Source organism: Pyxicephalus adspersus, chromosome 8 (assembly GCF_032062135.1).
Source record: "Pyxicephalus adspersus chromosome 8, UCB_Pads_2.0, whole genome shotgun sequence".
In the NCBI taxonomy this organism is placed as follows: domain Eukaryota; kingdom Metazoa; phylum Chordata; class Amphibia; order Anura; family Pyxicephalidae; genus Pyxicephalus; species Pyxicephalus adspersus.
In genome coordinates, this window is record NC_092865.1 from 13,805,690 (window position 1) to 13,829,588 (window position 23,899).

Sequence of the window (23,899 nt, forward strand, 5' to 3'; positions counted from 1 at the left end):
GACAGGGTCCTCATAAAAATCCAAATTACTTATTCTTAAATGCAATGCTGAATGTTTGTGTGTCTTTCATACCTGCCTGGAATTTCAACCTTGAAATAAAACCATGTCCAGTTTTCTACCATATATATATAACTTCATGTATGTCATTGTTCCTTAGCAGAACCCACAAAAAGACAGCAACGGGTCCTCTTTAATGAAACATCCCAGTAAAAACATTGTGACCTTTTATGTGTTCTTTAACCTGGCCATGTTTATTGATGAATAACTTGAAAGAATACCATTTTCTGTGTGTTCTTTCACTACAAAACCTGTGAATATCCACCCTCAGGCGTAAAAACAACAGTGACATTCAGTGGAAATTATAGGACATTATTTGTTAATTATCCACATTCTATTTCACTTGGTAAAGAACATATAAATATGCAGTGGTGGTAATTATTAGATAACGCAGGGTTTATCACGTTAGTCCTGAGAGAGGCAAGTGTGCATAATCTGGTATTGCTGCATTAATTGTGTTTGTATGTTTGTTGTAAGCACATTAGCATTGATATCTTGAGTGTTACATATTGTCTCAGGGCCTGGGTCATTTATTATACATTTGGCCTTGCATTACTTGGAACACTTTAATATCAGGTTTTTCTTAAACTAACAAAACCTCATATTAAAGAATTTCACCCAATATGCATTATTTAATATGCTTAATATTGAATACTGTTAAATCATCAAATGTTTTTTATTATGTTTCTTTGACTCCAGTCGGGGTAAGATCTCCGTATTAAAAAAGGTCCTGACCATCCGTATCAGCAAAAATAATCCAATACCATGATATGAGCATTTATCGTATTTTAGGTGTGTTATTATCTTGTGAAAACCTCCCTCAAATGCTCTGAGACTGCTTTTGGCACCGCCATCTTGAATGTAAGGTCAACAGCCCCAGCAAACTCAACAGCTCACAGTACATTAACATAGTGGGCAATAGGAAGAATGCCTTTTACATTGCTGGCCGTTGGGAAGAATATCAACCTGGGAGATACCCAAAAAGATCATTGGTGCCAGTTAAAATGACCCGAGAGGCACAAATTGCTCATGGAACTGCTATCAACCCTTGCAGGAACCCTAGGGTTGTACAGAACTGTGGTTTGGAAACACTGCTTTATAATATTGCCCTTCTGTCCTTTTCCACTTGTCACATACATTGTTATGTAGATAGATAAGGGAAGGGGCAGAGAAGTTTCCTCAGCAAATAAATAAATATGATATATTTGTAGATATGGGATCTCCATCTAGGTTTCTCCTAAGCTTTTGGATAAAACATGGTACCCTGTTATGTGACCATGCCTTGGCCAATCTCTCTCTTTTACTCCAATGCACAGGAGGACTACGTTGGGGCAGCAGAGGGCATGTGCTTCCGGCTTTGACCAGTACTAATATAATAAGATATATTGGGTTACTTCACCTTTAGGACATTTAACAGGGCAGGAAACACAGTCAGTGACACATGGGGGGCATTATATTAAAGGCTGTTAACTTAACAAAGTATGACCTTGTAAAGGATAACTGACTTAGCTTAATGAATGTGGTGAACATTAACTTTGCAAAGAATACCCAATAACAAGCAAGGCACTCCAAAAAATAGATTTTTTTTCTTGTACATCTCAAACCTATTGTGAGAATTATGTAGCTGGCTGCACCCATTCATACCTGTCATTCCTAGAGGAAAAAATCTTCTTTACGAACATCCACCTTTTACTATTCTTAAGAGTCGTTGCACTACCATGAAACAATTTACATGGTACAGTTTCCTTTCATCTGTATGTCACAAAAGGCCAATATTTTCCTTTGCATCCAACATTATATATCTTTTTGTCTTCAAAACACGGAACTGGCAATGTTTTCACATACTGTAAACAGGCAGCAGTTGTACCAGATGATATACATTTATTTACATTAGCCGTAGAGGAACAAAGACAAGATGCCGGTTGGTATGACGTGTTTGTTGAAATATAAAGGAAGTCATCTTCTATACTTTACCGAGATCTACAGACAGACGCCTTAAACACATTGCTGGAAATCTGATCAGGCTAAGGAAACTATTCTTTATTTTGACAGTGGTTTCCTATGACTGTGATTTGTACCAGAACTGAAATGTTAAGTAACATTTGTACCCAACACATTTTATAAGAACATACCCGCTATTCATTAGGGATGACTAGCAACCTAATAGAGTCATTGGATTATATACAAAAAGTGCATTTGGCTAACTGTATCCTTTCTATGAATTTGCTAATATTTATCTGGGCAAAAGAAAGTCAGTAATGGCCAAGCAGTGTTACTGCTATGAAATATGGCTGTCCAAAAGCAAAGCCTAACATTTTAATAAATGCTAAACTACTTGTGTTAGGATGTGCTACATAATCTTTTATGGAAATTGTGTTTATCTAAGCCAGATGGTTCTTTCACACTTATACATATGAAGCAACATAGGGTTTTTACAGGCATTACTATATTCATGCGCTTTCTGTTGAGTTGTATAGGAGTGTTTTTACAGGAATATATATTTTTTTGGCATGGTAATGCATTTGGTGCAAATATGTTAAAAACATACAAAACTTGCATGATGCAAGTGATACTATATATTTCAATTGGCTCCATGTAATTAGTGTTACTGTTCAGCCTGAAAATTAGGCTTTGGTATTGTTAAAAGCCAATTTTTTAAACTTGTTTTTAGTACACAATGGCAATGTTCACAACTGGATAACCACTGCTTTTACCTAATGTAAATGTTATTTGCCAGCCCATTATCTAGGTATACAGTAAACAGCATTTCCATTGGCGGCTGGTCATCAGATGTTGGAATCACAGCTGTCTGCTATGCCTAGTTGGAGAGCTTGCTATTGCTTACCTTGCCAACCAAGCCTCTTCACCATCCAACACTTACAGGAGTTTCATATTCCTGTGGTCTCTGCTGATTGCAGTGCCTCCTTTCCATGACCCTGGCCATCACTTTTTCAATTTCTGGGTGTCTCTCTGTGTAATATGTTGTGCTGTATAAATACAAGTTAATAATAACTAGTATCACCTAAATTCTCTTTGATGCCATACAGACCCTAACACTAAAAATATTCACTCAAATGGGGACCATAACTAAAAATATATCTTTCAGTTTATTGGTTATGATTTTGCCAGTGTGGTAATAATCTCTTGCTTGTGACTCTTAAAATACGTTCTTGAATTTTGCGCAAGATTGTCGCTTTTTTTTCTGCATCTGTTTTAAACGTGTTGAGAAATTAAAAATTGGACATTTTTTGTCTTTTATGTTGATATTATCTATTAGAAAATTGTCAACTGATATCTCATGTATGCCTTTTAAAGAATAAATATTTATGTTTTTATAATGGATTTTGTATAAAGAATATAGACTTTTGGTGCCTTAAAAGTCCAATAAATTTGGAAAAAAACTCTAACTATGGATTTGGCACGCCCCAAAATTTGTAATTTTTTTCTGCATCTGAATAATGTATTTGATTAGATTTTTGTGGCCCCTTGCTTCCATGTTTTCAAGCCAGGAGTCCCCAATGATATCTAACATGCAAATATTAAACAGGGAAAACCCTATGGATGACTGTGGCACTAACTTACTGCAAACATTTAGTAGGGTAACAAGACGTCCCAGTGCTTCCCATCCTCATGACCCACTTAACGATTCATATCTTTCAGGGTTCTTTTGGTCTTATATCTTTCATGGTTTTTCAATGTGCAGGTGCTCAAGGTGGACTTGGGTGTGAATTACAATACCTCTCAACTGCTTTGTATATAACTGGTAAGAAAAAAATGATTCTCAATATGTTCTGTTTTTTCTACACCTCTAGGTCCACCCAACACAAAGAAATGGGCCAGATGCAACATTGTCCTTGTGTGAGATTGGGGAGCACCCAGCGTGCTTCACAACGTACACTCTGTATATGATACAGTAAGGCAGGGGTGACCACACTTTTTTGGCTTGCGAGCTACTTTTAAAATGACCAAGTCAAAAAGATCTACCAACAATAATACTTTAAAACAGAATCAATTATATGCCAATTGTATACAGTCGTGTAAAAAAAAAGGACACTTCATGGAAATGATTCACCTTGTAGACATCACTGAACAGCCAAACATTAGTTCTTTACAATGGTGGATTTCAGATGACGACTCTGCAGCCTTCTGTACATAACCAGGGGCAAGCAGAGTTGACTTTCTACTAACCTTGGCCATTGGCTCTTGTACAAGGAAGTGGTTCCATAGAGTTTAATATTAAGTGATCATGTATACTTCAGGGGGTAGGTAATTATTATTATACAGTATTTATATAGCACCATCATATTACACAGTGCTGTACAGTCCATAGCCATGTCACTAATTGTCCCTCAAAGGAGCTCACAATCTAATGTCCCTACCATAGCCCTCTATCATTAATATAGTCTAAGGTCAATTACATGTTTTTGGGATGTGGGAGAAACTGGAGTACCCAGTGGAAACCCATGCAGACATGGGGAGAACCCGCAAACTCCATGCAGATAATGTCCTGGCTGGGAAACGAACCTGAGACCTAGCATTGCAAAGGCTGGAGTGCTAACCCCTGAGCCATTGTGCTGCCCACATGCACACAGTTCATACCGATAGTTTGAAATCCAGTTTATTTTGGGAAAGCTAAATTTCTTTTTTGCAGCAGAAAAGAAAAATAATGACATCAACATAGGTGCTTCTCTTCAGCTCTCCAAATAGCTGGCCAGCAAACTGAACACATTTTGGGCTTAACGTAACCAAACACAGAAAAGCATCAGAACACAGTCTGATCTAGGGGTATATAATCCCATGGTAAAGACCCCAGATAACCCCCATGTTCTTAGACTCTGGGCAGATAAAACACATGTGCGTGCTCAGCAGACCAGCTCCAGGTTTGGTAGCCAGTACACGTGCTTATACCACAACCCCTCATCAGTCAACATTTCTGGTCGGAAAACCATGGCGGCCCTGACCATTTTCTTTGGACTGTTAACCACTTTGCCTAAAAGGAGCACTAACCAAACCAACTATACCACCCTCCACTGCCCACCCTTGATGGCCTGTACATGCTATATAAATGTGTGTGAGAGAGAGTTTATTTCCTTTTAGGTATATGTTTGAAATAATAAATGACTTTGTTGAAAATAAGGCCAGTTATTTATTTTACCATATTAATATTCCAAACAATTGAAGCTCTTAAATTGCCGGGGAATGTAGAGCAACCCCATGATAAAAGAAATGCTTCTCCTGAGTTCAGCTGTAGATTCCCTTAATTAGCTTATAGGAAACTCTTGTATAAGTCCACACAATGTATTGCTTCTTGCTCTTTGCATGCAAGGCAGAACCATCCCTAATTGCTCTGAAGCTTCTTGAAGGGGCTTTATATATTAACAATAAAGAGGACAGAATGGAATTTGTCTCTGGAGACATCAGGAATGATTCCCAGGTATGGAGAACAGATATGTAACATAAATTTTTCATGTATTCAATTCAGTGAACTGTTCAAATTATTTTTGAAAGAGACTCCAGGCAACCAATCAAATCAATCAGTAATGCTGTGCAAAAAAAACACTGAAACTATGCAAGTTTATTCTTACCTTTAAAGTGACCAGCCAACATTGTTAGGCATGTAGAATGTCTAATAAATGATAAAAAAAATTCACATGGGGTGCATGATGGGTTGGTTTACAAGCTTTAAAGACTTTTAGGATTGTTGAGTGCAAATATTGCAGAAATCTTTATTTATCTGTTTTTTTATTGTTCCTCGGAGGTGGGACTACAACTTTTTGTCATATAAATCGTTGCTGTAGAGGTTTTTTGTTGCACAAAAATATACACTGGCTTGGATTTCCCAAAATATTGAGATTGCAATTTACTGAAGATGTTCAAGAACAAAACAAGATTATTGTTGCTATTTTTGAGTCTTAGGACACCTGGGATGTATAACACAAAGGTCTGTGTTTAAAGTTTTAGATAGAGTAGAAAATTGTTAAATCATTTTTTTATTTTTTTTTACTCTGTGTCCAAGATTTTGGGATAACACAAAATTGAATTACGATTCAGTTTTAAAATCCTAAAATTCTGCTGCTGAGATAGAATACACAGATTTTATTTTACTAGATAAATTGCATATGCAACATATAGTATAGTATTAAGCAGCAAAGCCGCTGGTGGTCTGCACATCATATAATCCATTTTTGAGATATTCTCAATTGCTCCTCCAAGGCTGGCATCAAGTCCACAAACAGGAAGTGGGAGTATTTCAGAAATTGGATTTTACAAAGTAAAGTTTTTCAGCTAATCGTGTTTCGGAGGAAAACACACGAATAGGTTTACTTTGTCTCTGTGATATTCTGTTAAAATATTCCCACTTCCTGGCGTCAAATCTACCAGCAGTAATTGGAGAACTCCAGGAATGAAAGTTCCAAGCAACAATGTTGGGGTACACAGCCCGTCTGATGGAGGTCTGTGTGGCACACACATTGGTAACTGCACATTAGGTTAGGGTGTTGGGAGGTTGGTCCAAGGCACCCTGGTCTTGGCATGTAAACATTGAGTTCCTTTTGCACTGTGCTGTGAATACTTTTACTCTATAGCCAGTTTGCGTCCATAATTCTTACCCCTTCCATACTTATCTAATAACAATTATCACTTCTTTATGATCTGAGCCTTTTCGGACATCCTTGAATCTTTGTAGCTGACAAAAATAAACAATTCAGAAAAACAGACAGACAACTCTGTCCTGAAAGGATTCTGTAGAAAACTAGTTCATAGGTCAATACTTTTAATATCTAAAACTGTCTGAAAAAAAGTAATTAGTCCAAGTATAGCTGTCATGTGTGCTCACTTATTCAGGATATATAAGAACAGGTAAATCTGCTCCGACAGGTTGGCTAAAGGAATGTAGGGAACCCATTGGCCCTTGCATAGTAGAGGCCACATAAATGTCAAGAAGTAAAACTAAGTGACCCGACCCCTAACAGTAATCCTGTGCCCTGGATTTGGGTTCACTGCTAGATATATTTCATTGTCAGTTTAGCTGTTATGCACAGCAGTCGTGATTTGAGGTGTCTTAGTTAAGATAACAACTAGACATGGAGGATTGACTGGCAATATTATATGCAGAACAAATTTTCTCTGACACTCAGCCAGAGGTCAACAAGTAAAGAAAGGGTTGAAAGGTTTTGTTTGATATATAAATATATATATATATTTATATATGTATATATATATATATATATACTAAAACCTGCCGAAAACAATTACACTTATTTTAATATGTTTCACATTTAGAGGAGTCTTCTGTCACTATGAAATTGCATAAGAAAATTGTAATGGAAACATCATATTCATAATAATGTATATTCAGAAGCAGAGAAAGGGAAGTACAAACTGTGCCACTGCATGAGGGCCTGAACCCTCCGCAGACAACTGGGGACCCCACACAGCAGCAAATTTTAATGATAAGGGGGCAAGTCAGTTCTGCACATGGGCCCACTATTGGCTGCATCTGCCACTATGTATACTGATCCTATAGTTACAAAAAGCATTTGATTTTGGAATGGTAACAAAAGGAAATTGGGATTAAACAGAACCATACATTGGGGCAACTACCATTTATGCAACACACCTAACAACAAAACTAGAGGAAGGTCAGTAACAAGGTTTCCGAAGAAAAGCATGGAATTAATGGAAATAGAACATAAATGAACATAAATTATGATAATATTATGGAAAGAAAAGAATACGAATATGATTGTTCAAAAAAATAGTTAGAACAAACCAAAGACATCTTGATGAATCTTAAACTTCCATGTGTGAGGGACACACCAACACCACTGGTCAAAAAGGTTCCCGGTCTTGGAAATGATTCCAGACTGTCTCCAGAGCAAAGTAGCAATGTCTTGTTTGTTGATGGGGCTAAGTAAGACGGTGGATGATGTGATTAGCATATGACCAAAAAGGGAAAATGTTAGGAAACAAAATCATAAATATTTGATAATTATATATACATGATATGGGAATTAGGATTGACTCAAATAAAGGAAAATTTAAAGTTAAAATTTTAAAATTTTAGTAATGTTAAGTAAACAGTAAATAAAGATAAGTTAGGGCAACAGGAACCATCAGTAAACAGAGAGCTTATTTAAACATATGACTGATGGCTTAGTAGAAATCACAAGATAGTGATATCATATTACTTCAGGTGTAAATTAAAAAAAGACATTAGGGGCTCTATGTATAAAAGAGGGGATCAAATATTTCCTCAAGCATACCCTTGTGGGAATTTTCCTGGTCAATGTGTTTTAATTGCAGTGATTGATTCCTACCAGGGAATGTTTGAGGGAATTTTCAGATTCCCTGTTTCAAAAAGAGAGCCCTAAACTTTATGTGCCGGGGTGACATGTAATATCGGCTAATGTATGACCCACCAATTGGTAATCAATAAAATGGCCGAAGGGGTAGAAAATCATGCAATAAATCACAACAGTATTTAGAAAGATACCCCAGTGTATATCTGTTCGTATCCATGTCTATCGTAACCTGTGTGTATATGTTCCAAGCATCTTACATTCTTTTATTTCCAGGATAAATAATTTAACCCTAAATCTCCTTAACTTTTAAAATAAGCCCTTATATGAGTTACGCAAAATAATAGTTTATATTTCCCAAAAGATCCAGAGAAACTAGAGATTTGGCAAAATTGGAAGTCAATGAAAAAGGAGAAATGAAGGTGGTTCCTGTTAGGAAACGCATAGCGGCCCGACGATCCCATTCTGTGTGCCACCACAGTACCCCACACAGTCTATTTTGTCCAGCAATGTCACTTGCAGCTGCAGCAAGGAGAAAAAAGAAATAGGAGCGTCTCCTGCATCCCTTTAGCCGTGCAGCCTGAGATGTACTATGTCGGCATCCCCTGCACACTCAAAGGCTGTGAACAGCTGAAGGGGATTTTAGGAGCAGATTAGTCCCGGCTAATCCTGCACTGTCACTGGCTGCTAGGGCTTTATAGCCTCTCTGCTCCTATTCACCAGTGCCTGCTGTAGAGTTAAGCTAGGGTGAATCTTGGTACATTATCTGAGGGCTCCTTGTCCTCTGACGGCCCTTCCCCAGACACCAAGCCTGGCGCACTGGGGCAACTGTGTGCTGGGAAACGCAGCTATGTGGGGGCTCGCTGTAGGAGAAGAGTGCGGTGTTAGATTGGGGAACTGTTGTCTGGCGAGTACTGGTGCTGGACCAGGGTCTTACAGTTTTTCAAAGTGCAATAGACTTTAGGTTAATCCAGAGGGTTATAGAAGCTTCTATGAACTATCCCCTATTTGTGTCAAAACATTTTCTTGTTTAGCCAAAAATTGAGAAAAAATGCTAGCAGGCAAAGAAGGAGCTTTTATTTCAAATTTGACATACAGGTTTTCTCCCACCATGAAACCTAGAAGCTTGAAATGTCATTTCCACTTAAGAGATATGCCCACAGATTATCCCACACAATTCACAAAGTGCCTTTATTTCCTGAATTGCATAATTCCCCTTAGATCATACAGATCTAAGTACACAAATTCAATCAATTCACAAATTTTACAAGTCTCTTATTCTCCTAACTCAATCTTCACCACCCTCTCTCTCCCTCCAAAACAAACAAACAAAAAAAAAAGGAATAAAAAAAAATATTTCAAAATTGACAATGAACCTCTTTTGTAAGCATATATTCAAGAAACAGTTTGGAATCCATCCAGATCCCTATTCTGTTTTCTACAGAATGACAATATCCACTGTACCTTTCCCTGGTTAAAAAGAATATCTTCAAACGTGGAATTCTATAAAAAGAATACATGACTTGCATGGAATCTTGGAAATCTATTATAAAGACTATAGTGGGAAAAAAGCCAGATTTTTGAGCAGTCAGCAAATATTTTGTCTATTTTAAACATTGTTATTAATTAAGAGTCAGGGCTATAGAATGTGAGTTCCTTGCGTGCACAATTGTAACCAATGTTTGCCGGCTTGACAAGACTGTGTAGTTACCCAGCGTGATCCTTTAGACTGAAAACATGCAGAATGCTCTTCATATCAAAGGCTGCTTTAGTAGGAACTATGTGTGATTGTGAAAGCAGCTGGGCTTTGTTGCACTTCCTCAGATCCCAACAGTGATTTAGTTCTAAGGATTATATATTTGTCTCTTATGTGTCAAAAGTCTTTTCCCAAATGACTTTGCAAAGTCTGGATTTTTTTGTATTTAATGTAAAAGCGTGATAGCTACACATTGACAACTGTCAGACGCTTCTATTTATCATCTGTCAAAGTTTTTCTCATGGGAAGAAAGAGAATCAAATGGATTATGGCCATGTGTGTTTGTGTGTATATAAAGTATATCTGTTCATTGCCCATACCAGCCAGTGTAATAGGTTAATGTGTCTTTTAGGAAAAAAAATATTATTACTATCCTATATTTTTATATAGGATAAGTATTGTCCTAAATATAGTTATATAGTAAAGTTATTGTCCTATATTTTTACTGTTCCTATGTTGTTTTAAACATGTGTGCTCAGTTAGCCCCCATGAATGCCTTATATCCTTTGTAGAAAATGCGGCTACAACTTATGCTTCAATTAGAATGTCTTCATTTGTAGCCACCCCATTGTAGTATGTGTAACATCCACATACCATAACATATACAATGCAAGGAATCATGGGACATGTAGGTTTTCTAAATATATATTGAGATAAAAAAATTGAAACGTACTAAGTCAACTTTGCATGTTCAGACTGGCAGTGAGGTTGCAATGCAGTTACAGATTCCTCAGACCAGTAAATCCCTACCATGGGTAAGACACTACACATAGCTTCTACCCATGGAAGTCCCATTAAGAATGCATAGGGGCAGCAATAAGTGGTACAGTACTGTTCACTGCCACTCTTTACCTAATCAGCAGATGCTGGTTCTTCTAAGGACCAGTGATGCTGTGGGAGTACCCCACGCAGGGTCATTCTCTCTCTCAACAAAGCAAAGTGAGCTTAGTGATTGGTGAAGAGCAGGTCATGTGACATCCTTTCTTCCATTCAAGTTATTTCTGCTAGGTGGACCAAACAGAGCTCTGCGATCGGTCATTTGTCTTTGACTTGTTTGATTGAGGTTTATATTGTAGGGTCAAATATTGATGTTTGATGAGAAAAGCTTATTTAATATTATTATTATTATTATTATTACTATTACTAATAAACAGTATTTATTTATTGATAACATATTACACAGCGCTGTACATTTAATAGGAGTAGCAAATGACAAGCAGATACAGATAGTGACACAAGGGGAGGGGGTAAACCTAACCAGAAGAGCTTACAATCTATGAGGAAGGGGAAAAAGCACAAAATAGGAGGAGGAATACAAAATTGGTGGGTTTAGAATGAGTGTTACATTTCATCATTGTTCCAAGTCAACATAGGGTTCAGGTTAGGGCTCTGTGTGGGGTGCCATCAGAAATTTCTGGGCCCCATACTAAGTAAACTTCTTGCGCTTCTTCTGTCTCATATTCAGCATTACAAAAGTAATGCTCTTTTGATAGGGGCCAAAAAAAGATAATTCTTTAATGGGCCCCTGATGGCAGCCCAGAGGTCACCAAGTTCCTGCAGAACAAACTTAAACCATTTTCAAATTGAACTGGCTTGGTATACAATGGCCCAGTCACATTGACACTTACCAAAACTAACGGGGAATATATTGTTAGAAAAGCACAGTTGTCTTTCTATGTCGTAGTGCCACCAGAAATACAATAACTTCTCCAAATACTTCTGATCATTTAATGTACACACCTTCATGTTTAATTGGCCACAAAAACAAGTAACTCAGGAAATAGAATCCAAAAATCCCTGTGCTTCATACTGATTTTCCCAGGGGAATCATAAGTTTAGGTCTGAAGTCCTTTTCCCAGGTACAGGCTGCGGTTACAGATTTTGTTAGAAAATCACTGTGACAAAAATAGATCTAATGGCCGTGTTAGAGACATTAAACGGGAGCCTTGCTCATCTCTGCCTCTGACATAGCTGAGCTGGTGAGTAGATTTACTGAAGAACATGCAAATTGACATGTTCACTTGTTTACTGGGAATTGTGCGTGACATTTTATTTATCTACAGAGGACCTGAGCGCTGTTTTTCCAGGCTGTAAAGAACCCCTCTAAATGAAAGTAACAGTATTGAAAACTCAGCGTGGAAAAATGAATGCAACTTGTATTTTTCCACTGACATAAAGGGGCATTTATAGGATAAGCATTAAAAAGTGTCAATAAATTCGAGCTAAAGGAAGTGTAGTTTTATGGTTTTTGTCTTATTAAAATAAAAGAATAAATAAATGAATATAAAATAAGTATAAAAGACTAAAAACAATTTCTGATTTACTGAAAGTGTTGAATACAACACCAACGCCAGCAGAAATAAACCTGAATAAAGTTCATATATATTTAAATTCAATTGTGTAGATGGATATATGGGAACTACCATTGCTGGAATAAAGCATTACCTATTTCCTCAAGAGCTACTCAATTGGTCATATTGGCCAAAAAATGACACAGGGCAAATGAAGCTCAGACACCTTTTAATGGACATTGGTTTGTTTTGTATAGGTATTTTAATTTATAATATACATCTACATTTTATTTAGAGTTGCAATTGTTTCTTTAACTTGTGTATATGGATGGACATGCATTACTTACTTGTTCACTCTATCGGGGTTCCTTTTATTTTCAAGTATTTATTATATATATTTATTTATTATATTTATTACCATAATATAAAAACATTGTAAAAAACACATTTTAATCTTCATATCTTATTCACACCTTTATTAACTATTTAGAAGCAAATGCCTTATTGACAATTTCCACATAGTTTCCTTCTATCCTTCTCTTTCATTTCTATATTCCTGCAATATAATCTAATCACTTTCTAAAATAATTGTTTCTTTTTATAAATTTATCCCACTGATATTTCTCCCTAACTATTCTTTTTTTTCCTATCCATACCTCAACACGTTTCACTAATCTTTGCATAGCTTCATCAGGTGCTACTAGTGTTCTAACATGTTGATACACAATTATACTTGTATGTGCTGGTTTATTTAATATGGACACACATGTAAACATTATGTAGCCTTTGATGAAGCATGCAAACATCTTGGGCTATGGGATGGTGACTACTGATTAGTTAAGCACTGATATATTTATTTTCTAGGGTCACCCAGAAATATGGTGGGTGGACATATGGGTAACATATGCCAATTCCCTATGCCAAATATAAAAATGTTTTATCCATTATTGTACTGTATTGATAAGGTGTTTTGGGTGGATAAGAAACCTTTTGGGCATTGTTGTATGAAAAAGATTTATTTTGCCATAGGTAGCACTAATCCTGTACATGGTAGCTTTGAAGCCAATTTAACAATGTTTGATGGTAATAGTAAACAGGGCTTGCATGGTGGCAATAAACCCCTGACCCTACATGTCATGTGTGCCTTTCTTTTAGCGGCAAAGGTCATCCATTATATTACTGGCCAGTAGCATGGAGCTGATGGTGGAAGATATTGGGCTACGCAGCTATAATAAAAACTTACAGTTGCCTTTATAGAGCACCTTGGAGTTTCAGTCCAAACAGAGGGGAAAGCTTCAGATTGGTAATACAAAAAACTATATCAAACTTAAAAAGTGACTAACCCTAAAGCATATACAGTTGCCTTGATGAAGTTCTTCCATCTTATCTTATCTTATCTTATTTCATCTACCTCTTCCTTTTAGGGGGTGTTAAGTCATTTTATAGTAGCAGGCAGGGGCATAGCTATAAATAATGGGCCCCATAGCAAAATATAGGATGCCCAAAGCAAACCTTACATACTTTAATTACTTTGGGGTGTTAGTACTTTTGGGGTGCATTACGAGGAAATGTGAACACATGTACCTAGTGCACCAACAATTGGAAACAGAAGTCAGATTGCCAGAGCAAAGCACCCAGGTAACCAGCTATATTGTAATTTAGTTCCTGCTGAAAAGATAATCTACATTAGAAAACTCCTGACTTCTCCTCATTCATCTTTATGAAAAGAATTTAGCCTTAAGAAAGTAATTTTGCTTTCAATACATATAATTCATGATATATAGTCTTTTGGTAATGGGAGAAAATCAATGAATTGATTGATTTCAAACAAACAACAGACATTTCAAATAATGAAATAACAGCAAGTGCACAGAGGCTGTTATCTTAAGACATCAGGGATATTCATTTAAAATAATATTCTAACATTCTTGTTACTTAATTGATTTGACTGTATGGTTTCACTGTTGTGCATTTCCTACAATGTTTGATTTATTTATGTTTTAATCAGTGCATCCATTTTAACCATTCTGTTTTCCATAAATATGATTGAGACAAAAGCGCCATTGTTCAGAAAAAAGATATATATATATATATATATATATATATATATATATATATATACAGTTTGATGTTTTAAAAAAATATACTTAAACCTAATGTAAATGTAATGCAATCACTAGAGCATAGGATACCAATATAATTTAAATATTGGACCTTAGGGAGTAAAATGGACAAGAGGACTGTCAAAGTGACATGAAGGGGTAGCTACTAGCAGGAAATACATATCCCTGCCCGATTTGCATGATATGAGGGGTCACAGTCCACTGCATGCAATATGTTTTTAACTTGAAAAGTGGAAATCAAGCGAAAAAATAAAAACTTGCAAGCAGGCAAGTTGTTTATTGCAGCAGGGACAAAATAAAATGAACTTACCTTCCTGTTTGAGTTTTTTTTTATGTACATTCACTTCTCCTTGCTACATTATGGATTCCACCATCTTCACCTGGTGCTCTTCTGCGTTCAGGATCTGTGAAAATCATGACTGGCCAAGTGGAAATGATGCTACTCCTGAACATATACATGGAAGTAATTCATTCCCTGCAGCCAAGGCTACCCACAGCTCAGTGTACATTAGAAAAAAGCATTGCAAACAGGCAGGCAAAAGGCCCCAACAATGTGCATGATTTATTAAAGCTCTCCAAGGCTGAGAAGATACACTTTCACCAATGAAACTGGGTTCTCCAGGAAACCTGAAATGAATCTGGTCCAGAATTTAAAACATTTAGCAAAGCTAATAGCAAATGACTTTGAAGAATCCATTCCAGGTTTGCTGGATCACCCAGCTTCACTTGGAGAGCTTGAATAAATCAGGCTCAATGGCCCTGATTTATTAAAGTTCTCCAAGGCTGGAGGGGATACATTTTCATCAGTGGAGCTGAGTATTTGAGCAAACCTGGAATGGATTCCCTAAAATCCAGCTATTTGTTCGCTATTTGTTAGCAAATGTTTTCAATCCTGGACCAGATCCATTCCAGGTTTGCTGGATCACTCAGCTTCATTGATAAAAGTGTATTCTCTCTGGGCTTTGAGAATTTTAATAAATCAGGGCCAATGTCTCTTCTGCAATAAAGGAAATTTAAATACCCTTCTTGCTTAAATTTTTTTAACATTTATTCTGCTTTACAGTTCCCAATTTTTAAGCACATTATATCAAATCAGATATACCATTGCAATAGTGCTTTTCTAAGAGTACATTTTCTCATTGTATATTACTTTTAAGTAATGGTTTTTGGCTTTTAATACATTTTATATGTGGTACAAGGACTTAAACTGAACTCTAGACTAAACATTGCTGAATACACAGCTAAAATACATAAAAGAAAATGTTTTACTGGCTAAAGACCAGTGACATATTTATAATTCTATGAACGAATGATAGGAAGTTATTAAAATAACATAGGCAATTATATTAACATTTAGAAATATAATATTAAATGACTGGAAATCGGAATTATTTTGTAATGTGCTTTTATATCCTAATGGTATTTTTGAATCTGTGGGGGCTCACATTTAAAGAAAGAATTATTACAACCTTTGGTTGACTAAAAAAATAATACCAAGGGTTGAGTTCATGGTCAGGTGTTGTTGGTCTACATTTACTATACATTTATTCTACACCTCTTTTCCGTCTAGTCACAAGTGCAAAGAAAAGACCTAGCTGTAAATGCAGGGGGAAGTGTCAAGTCTCCAGGCTGGGCTTTGCAGTCTCTTTGTAATGAAATACTTTTGGATAATTCTTATATGTGTATTATATTGTATGTATTTATGTATGTATATGGTTGTAGGTCATAAAATGTCTCTGATCTCTGAAACGCATCAATTAATGATGTAGGACCCTTTCTTGAGACTCTTGTTGTGATAAGAGTGTTTTTTTATATATTTTATGCTTTATGCGTTATGTTTATAGAAATGTGTATATTTTAGATGGTAGATGTTGTGACACTGGATATAAATGATATAGATGCCTTAAAAGTCCCTGCAAAAAAAAAAAATCACTTGGATGTTTTTTTACGGTCTCTGTGTAAATCTCCAAACTGGATTGATAAAAAAATTGTAGGTAAAATAGCTTCTATAAATATATATATACAAAATAGCTTCCATAAATATATTATATGTTTGTATTTAGCTGCTGCCTGGAGTTCAGCTTAGTTTTCAGAAATCTCAGTTTTTGTCTCTAATATTGGAATATTTTAGCATACAATACTATATATACAGTATATAATACTACCTTCTATTCCGAAAATATAAACCATAGCAATAGCACAACAATAACTGCTTCTGTCTCTTAGAACAATACCATGTGGGAGGTTTGCAAATATAGAAACACATACATTTACATAGTTACCAACCTTCTGAAATAAATTCCAGAACCACTTTGATTTTTCTTTACTGCACTGTAGCCAAACACAGCCTCAGAGAACCTTGGAAGGATACATTCTCCAATATATTTCTTATGTTGAATTCTTAAATGGTATTTTGCATTTTAAAAGAAAAATATAGCTCTAAATTATCCTTTTTCTTTTTTTATTCTTAGATATACACATAAATATATCATTACAAAGTTCAAAAAAGCACCCACACATTCACAGGGCCACCGGGTTCAACCAATGGAAAAATGAAATAATAAACAAATCCAATTTTCTCCAACAGAAGCCTGTATTCCTCTAAAGAAAATAAGATATTTCCTGGATAAACAATCTATGGTGATAAGTTTAAAGGATAACTGTAGGGAAAAAAGAAATATAGAGTTCTTACATTGCTGGACATTCTGCAATATTTGCCACCACTTTCCTGTGATTTGCAACATTTTGCTGATCATGTGTAATGACCACATTGGATGCATGGTAAGGCTCCCAATATTTTACAATCTTTTGGTGAATCCCCACTTGGCCACTAATAAAATCTGTTGTGCTGTCTCGGTCAGTACTTGGGAATTTTGTGAAGAAATGACCTACCAAGCACTGTTTTACCCTAAACAGAATTGCCCCTCTCTGTTACAGACTATCAATATGTTTTCATTGCAAAGGCAACTTACCTATTATAGGTGGTAATCTTGTAGGTGAACTGGAAAAAAGGAGAAAGGAAACAGTGCAGTGTAAAGGGTGTAAACTTTGTAGAGTAATCTCTTGAGTGCCTATTCTCAATCAAAGTTTTATGGAACCCTAGGGTAGATCCAAAGCTTCTTTGGGGTTCCTTGGACTATGGCTGATTGACTTCCCTTTGATGATGCCTGCATAGCTCTGGGGCAACACCACTTGGTAGAGCCAGCTGCTTGACTCTAATGATGTATTTTGGTGTCTATAAAGGTTTCCTCTAGCCACCATTTAAAGGGGGCATTCTTTCCACTAGCTGCTTAAAGCAGGCCTAAAGTTTTTACTTTACATAACAAGCTAGACTTTTTTTTGCAATGCAAATTCAGCTCCCCCCCCCCCACGGAATACTTATTCATGGATCCCAGGAGGCTTCTGGCTGCTCCTTCTGCGAATGCCTGATTTTGGGGGGTCTTTTTTCTACATTCCTCACTCACTACAACATGCTATGTAGGCAGGAGAAGGCTTAAGATGTCGGGATGAAGCAATGAGAATTCCAGGACAGCACAGGATCCAATCGAGGAACGGTCCATCGTTATTGAGGGATCTGTGGAATTTAAAGTAAGTGTGATTTTTTTTTTATCTTTCTGTTTAGTTCCACTTTAAGAGGCTATCTTCCCTTTGCCCCCCAATAACTTAGATTTAGCTGGGGTTCTCTTGAGATTTTTGGTGTTCCTCTGGGATAAAAAGGTTCATAAAGGCTGAATTAGAGGGAGCTCTCAAAAGTTTAGTTTGCTTTCTCTTTAGTAACCTATCACATACAATCTAAGCCAAACTAGGTTTGGTTGACTGTGTTATAAAAACCTTTATATATACATTTACAAATTTGCTAATCTGTTTTACAAGGAAATGCAAAATATTATAAACAATGTTTTATTTTTATACAGGAACATTTCCGCAAGTAGGAATAGTAGATCTCATCTTGTTCTGTCTCCTGGCAGATTTACATTTCTCTGCTTAAGTCCTGAGGCTTGAAAGGGCTATGCAGGGTTCAGTCGGAGTCTCACACAGGGCTGCAGTCGCTAGACTGCCTCAACTTGTCCCTAATTGGCTGGACTATATGACTGACTGCACTCGGGGTCTGTGACATTAGGAGTTTATTCAGGCATTCACTACGCTCTGCAGCTGCCTCGCAGAACCTTTAAAGGTACATTCTAGAAAAATGTTTTATTTAATAACTGTTAGCCTATTTACTGACTTTCTCTAATTTTCATTATGGCATTTCTGGTACATGAGCCTGCCCTTTTCATTAGTTCCCTACAGAAAATCTTTGAAATTTTTAAACCTTTTAAAGGTTGAGCTCCATGCAAGCCGTAAAATCTCCCCAGTACATGCTCCCCTCCTCTGAACATCAAGAGCTAAATGCTTTTGTAGTCTAGAGATGTTTCAAGTGCCAAAAAGATCTCCTTTTGATCCCCATATGTGTGTAGGACTTTTTGACATTTGACATAACCACGGCCAAGTGTACATGGAAGGGACCACTACTGCTTAAGCAGCTAAGAGGAAGCCTGTGGGCCAGACAATTAGGTAAGTATTTCTTTTTTATACCTTCCTATGGCTGAGTGGAGTACAGGTTAAAACAAAATAGTAACCTTGCAGTGGGCTCACTCCACAATGCAGTGTTTCTTGACCATTTTAACATAGAGGAACCCTTGAAATAACTTCCAGATTTTCAGGGAACCCCTCCTATGAATATTATATTCACAGCTAACAGTATATTAATGTGTTGGATAGTGGGAAGAATTCTCTTTACATAGTTGGCCATTGGGAAGAATGTTATCCTTATAGATAGCCAAAAAGTAAATTGGTTTTACTTAAACTGACCTGAGAGTCAGAAATTGTTAATTGCTCAAGGAATACCTAGCAACCTCTGGAGGAACTCTAGGGTTCAGTAGAAACCTGAATAGGGAAACTTCCTTAATGCAAGGGCTAAGTGCTCAGTTTGTTTTGCGGTGGTTACGTTAGAAGTAAACATAACATGTTCTTTAGTCCCATTGGCTTCCTCTTCTTCATAGAAATAGTCCACTGCAACCTCTCCAACATAACAATCATTCCTTCACGGGAACACAAAGGTCCACCTATATTCCACGGCATGTGTAGTGGAATTGCCAGATGCTCGGGGAGAGTTTATCTTCTAATTTACCATTGAGATGGGGGGGACCAAATGCAAGGAGAACTTATGTCTTCCTTAAAGTTCAACAATAAATAATGTTGAGGCAGCAAACTGTCTCATTTGTTAGCTGGGAGTATGTAACCAATGCCTTGGCATTTGGACATGTGGTTGGCTTCAAGAGACTGAACCAGATGATTCTTTAAGAAGAATAAATAGATATAATACTTTTGCCATGAATTAGGATTACTTTACTGGGTGTTGAAGAGGATAGAGGAGCTTAAAGGGAGCTGGCAGCAGATGTGTTATTATTATTATCTTTTGCTTTCCCAATAATGTTGGGAAAACCTGGGTGAACCCAAAAAAAACCTAGAATGTTTTCAATTCCAGATTTGTTGGATCACCCAACAAACAATAACAAACAATAGGTTTTTCCTATAATAGTCAAACCTCATTAGTCTTGGAGAGCTTTATTAAATCAAGCCCTGTAAATAGTTGTTAATTAGCAATAGTTACTAGAGAGAAGAATATAGGTTGGCATATATATATATATATATATATATGAGGCGTACATATATATGAGGCATATATATATATATATATATATATATATATATATATATATATATATATATATATATATATATATATATATCAATATATTTATATATATTGCACTTGTTAAAAAGTGCTAAAGCAGAAGCCGGCCTAATAGGGAGAAGGAGGAATTCCAGATGACATCATCTTAGTTTAGCAAACTGATTTAAGCAAAGGACGACTTTTTAATAATAAAAGGTAAATCTTTTTTTGTGAAATGATACACTAACTGTATACTTTGACATTTCAGGGGTTCATTAATGCAGACTTAAACAATACCTAAAAGTTCAACTTTAAATATATGAGACCTTCTCTAACAGTTTTTTAGTTATTTTAGCAAAAATGTTACTCTTAGCTTTATATTAACATTTATGGGGTCTATTTTTATACAAATGGCATGGTGATTTGTTGAACGGAAGTACTTGTTTATTCATTCTTTGTGAATTGAGTTGGGTGAATTATGTGGTGTGCTTTCACTTTGTACCATTATGTGTGACTGTGATTGCAGGAAAAAACAAAGCCAGTGAAGAGTTTATGGTATATTTGTCGGTGGGAGGTGTGAATTATTAGTAACTGATCTGTACATTGTCATTCTGCTTGGTACTAAGGCACAGCAGGTGTACTTCTATTGGATGGTGGTTGTACCAACCACAAGCTGACAGAAGTGCATGTGTTGTGAACATTTTACCAACCACTGGTAAATACTAGTAGAAGGCACTCTGTGTACTTTGTAACAACCACAAATCAATAGGAGGGCACTGTGTATATACCTTGTAACAACCATCAGCCAAATGGATCACACCCACTGCGTACTTTGTAACAACTGCCAGCCAACAGAAGCGCACCTACTGTGTACTTTGTAGCCACAACACCCCAACTTTTGTATATAGGGAAGAAGGACGTTTTGTAGACTAATGTTTGTAGGCCATGCCTTCATTAAGCCTACTATAAAAAATGAAGGCACCAAAAATAATTGGTTTAACTGACAAGTTTTTGAGGACTGATATCTTTTATATTATATTTTTCAATTTGATTTTTCAACATGTAGACATATTTGCCTATCTATAGACTAAAGACCAATCTATAGACTTTTAGACTAAGAAATTGAATTGTAATCAATCGATTTGTTAAAAATTTTCTTTTGTATTGTTGTAATGCACCTGGGCACACAAATCACAACCAACTCTTTCAACAACCTTTATTACATAATGCAGGTACAGGCCGAGATCAGACACCAAAGATCAATCTGATAACGTGATGTACAGAAGAATGGCAGAAGGCAGAGGCAGAAGACGTAGTCAGCGTCAATCCGAAGTCAGGGCAGGCAGAGTTTAATAGTCAATAATCAGACTGGGTCGCTGTGGGTAATAAGTCTGAGCTGGTAACAAGACAACAGAGGTTAACACGGAAATCACCCCACGGCGGGGCATCCGTCTGCCTCGCTCCAGAGGTACAAGAGGTGCGCTTAGTATCACGTGGGCCACTTACAGCAGGACCCCTGGGCCTACTCCCGCAGGAATTCTGAAGGTGCATGCAGCAGCACTGTGCATGTCTGCGGGAATGCTTAGGATGTCGTTTGGTGAACAATAGTTCGGCCAGGACGGATCCCTCCACCAGTCAGAGGAGACACGCTGCGAGGAGAGCAGCTGCTTGCGATCCCTGGGTCGCCGCTGGCGAGGTTGACGCAAGGTTGCTGGTGGGGTGAACATGAATAGAGAGATCCTGGTGGAGGAATGTTCTGCATTGTTATACGCCACCTCCGCAAAGGGGAGTTAGTCTGCCCATTCCTCCTGGCATCCAGACACAAAGCTCCGGAGATATTGCTCCAGTGACTGGTTGGTCCATTCAGTCTGGCCATTTGTCTCGGGGTGTAACCCGGATAAAAAGGAGAGCTCTATGCCCTGTTGGGCACAAAACTCCCTCAAGAACCGTGACACGAACTGAACCCCCCGGTCTGAAACAATATTCTCCTGGGCACCATGAAGACAAAATACATGGGGAACAAATAAACTGGCCAATTGTTTGGGTGAGGGCAACTTGTATGGGCATGTTTACTAAAGGGATCTACTAATACCCAGACTACCGAAAACCCAGAGGACAGTGGGAGGTCCGTGATAAAGTCCATGGCTATGTGGGTCCATGGAGCCAAAGGAATGGGCACAGGAAGCAGATTGCCGAAGGGAGCACAACAGGGCGATTTACACCGAGCACAAACTGGACAGGAGCGAACATAAGACTCAATATCTACTGACATGTGGTTCCACCAAACATGCCGCCTTATTAATTCAAGAGATTTTTAAATTCCTGGATGGCCAGCAGTTTTGGAGTCATGTTACTGTTGAATAACTTTCAGGCGAAGATGAAGGGGCACATACAGACTGGGGGTGGTCTGTTCGGAGGTAGGACTAGAGGTTCATCAGGTTTTCCAGTAGCGGCGGGGTCTGCAGGGCGGATACACGCATTGTGGAGGCAACATTAAAGGGTTAGGACATCTGAAATGTGCATGTACAGTATAGCAGATATATAGGAAATATGTTTTGTTCATTTTACATTATTGTGTTTTGCCTTGACATATGCTTTAAGTATAGGTTTGCTTTGAGCAAAAAAAAAAAAAAATAGGTTGTGCTTTATTTTCTTGTTCTTCTCTATATTTTCTCTCTATTGCACTGGCCTTGTAACACACCGTCTCTTGAATTTGCTATTCGACGAGAGACAAATGCCCAAAAGACGACTTTAATTGACATGCTCAGGCAGAGCAGAAGTGTTTTTACTTAAACTTTATTTTTCTTTGTGCTCTCAAACTGAGCTATCTGAGGTCCTTCTATCAACAAAGCTCACTTCCACTACAATCGGTGGTTTAAAATTCCAGCAGTTCTTTACATTGTCATCCTCTACACCCCAACCTTTGTGTCCAATTTAAAAACATGTTACATAAAGACCAAGAACAGAAGCCGGATCCTCATAGCTGATAACGTGGTACACTAGAGGAATGTTGACTGTTAAAATGGTTGTCTTTTTACTGAGGAACATAGAGCATCTAGAAACATAGAACAAACCGGCGCTTTGCACCCATTATATTCTATTTAAAGCTGAGAAAGTAAAATTGAAAAAGCAAGAGCCAGACATATGTGTGTGTTCTTTGTTTTTGATAACAGGGATTTTTCAGGTAAAGTAAAGGGTAGTATGGTTTATTTATTGTGCAAGAGAGCAGTTTTCAAATAAGTCTGAGCTATAGGTAGGTGGCTAAATACATTATTGAAATACATAGATGGAAACTTATACCTGCTAGGATTGTGATTCAGGCAGTGTGCCATAGTCAGAAACCTCACGGCAGGGGCGGCACATTATAGGGCTACACCACACCCCAATCTTGCTAGAAATTTAAAGCAGAACTCCATCCTTTGTATAAAATCTATTCCCCACCCTCTGCTGCTGCCCTGAGGCTCAAACCGAAAAAAGAAATTTAAATATGTATTTTTCCTAGGGCCTTATGACTGCAGTCTGTAGATGCTTCAGGACTTTGATGGTGGTTCTGGCCACTCTTTTCTTCTGCAGTAGTACTCTAATCTAAAGAGTACTTAAGAGAGTTTCTAACTCTTCCATATTTCAACTTAAAGCAGAACTAAAGTTTGACTTGG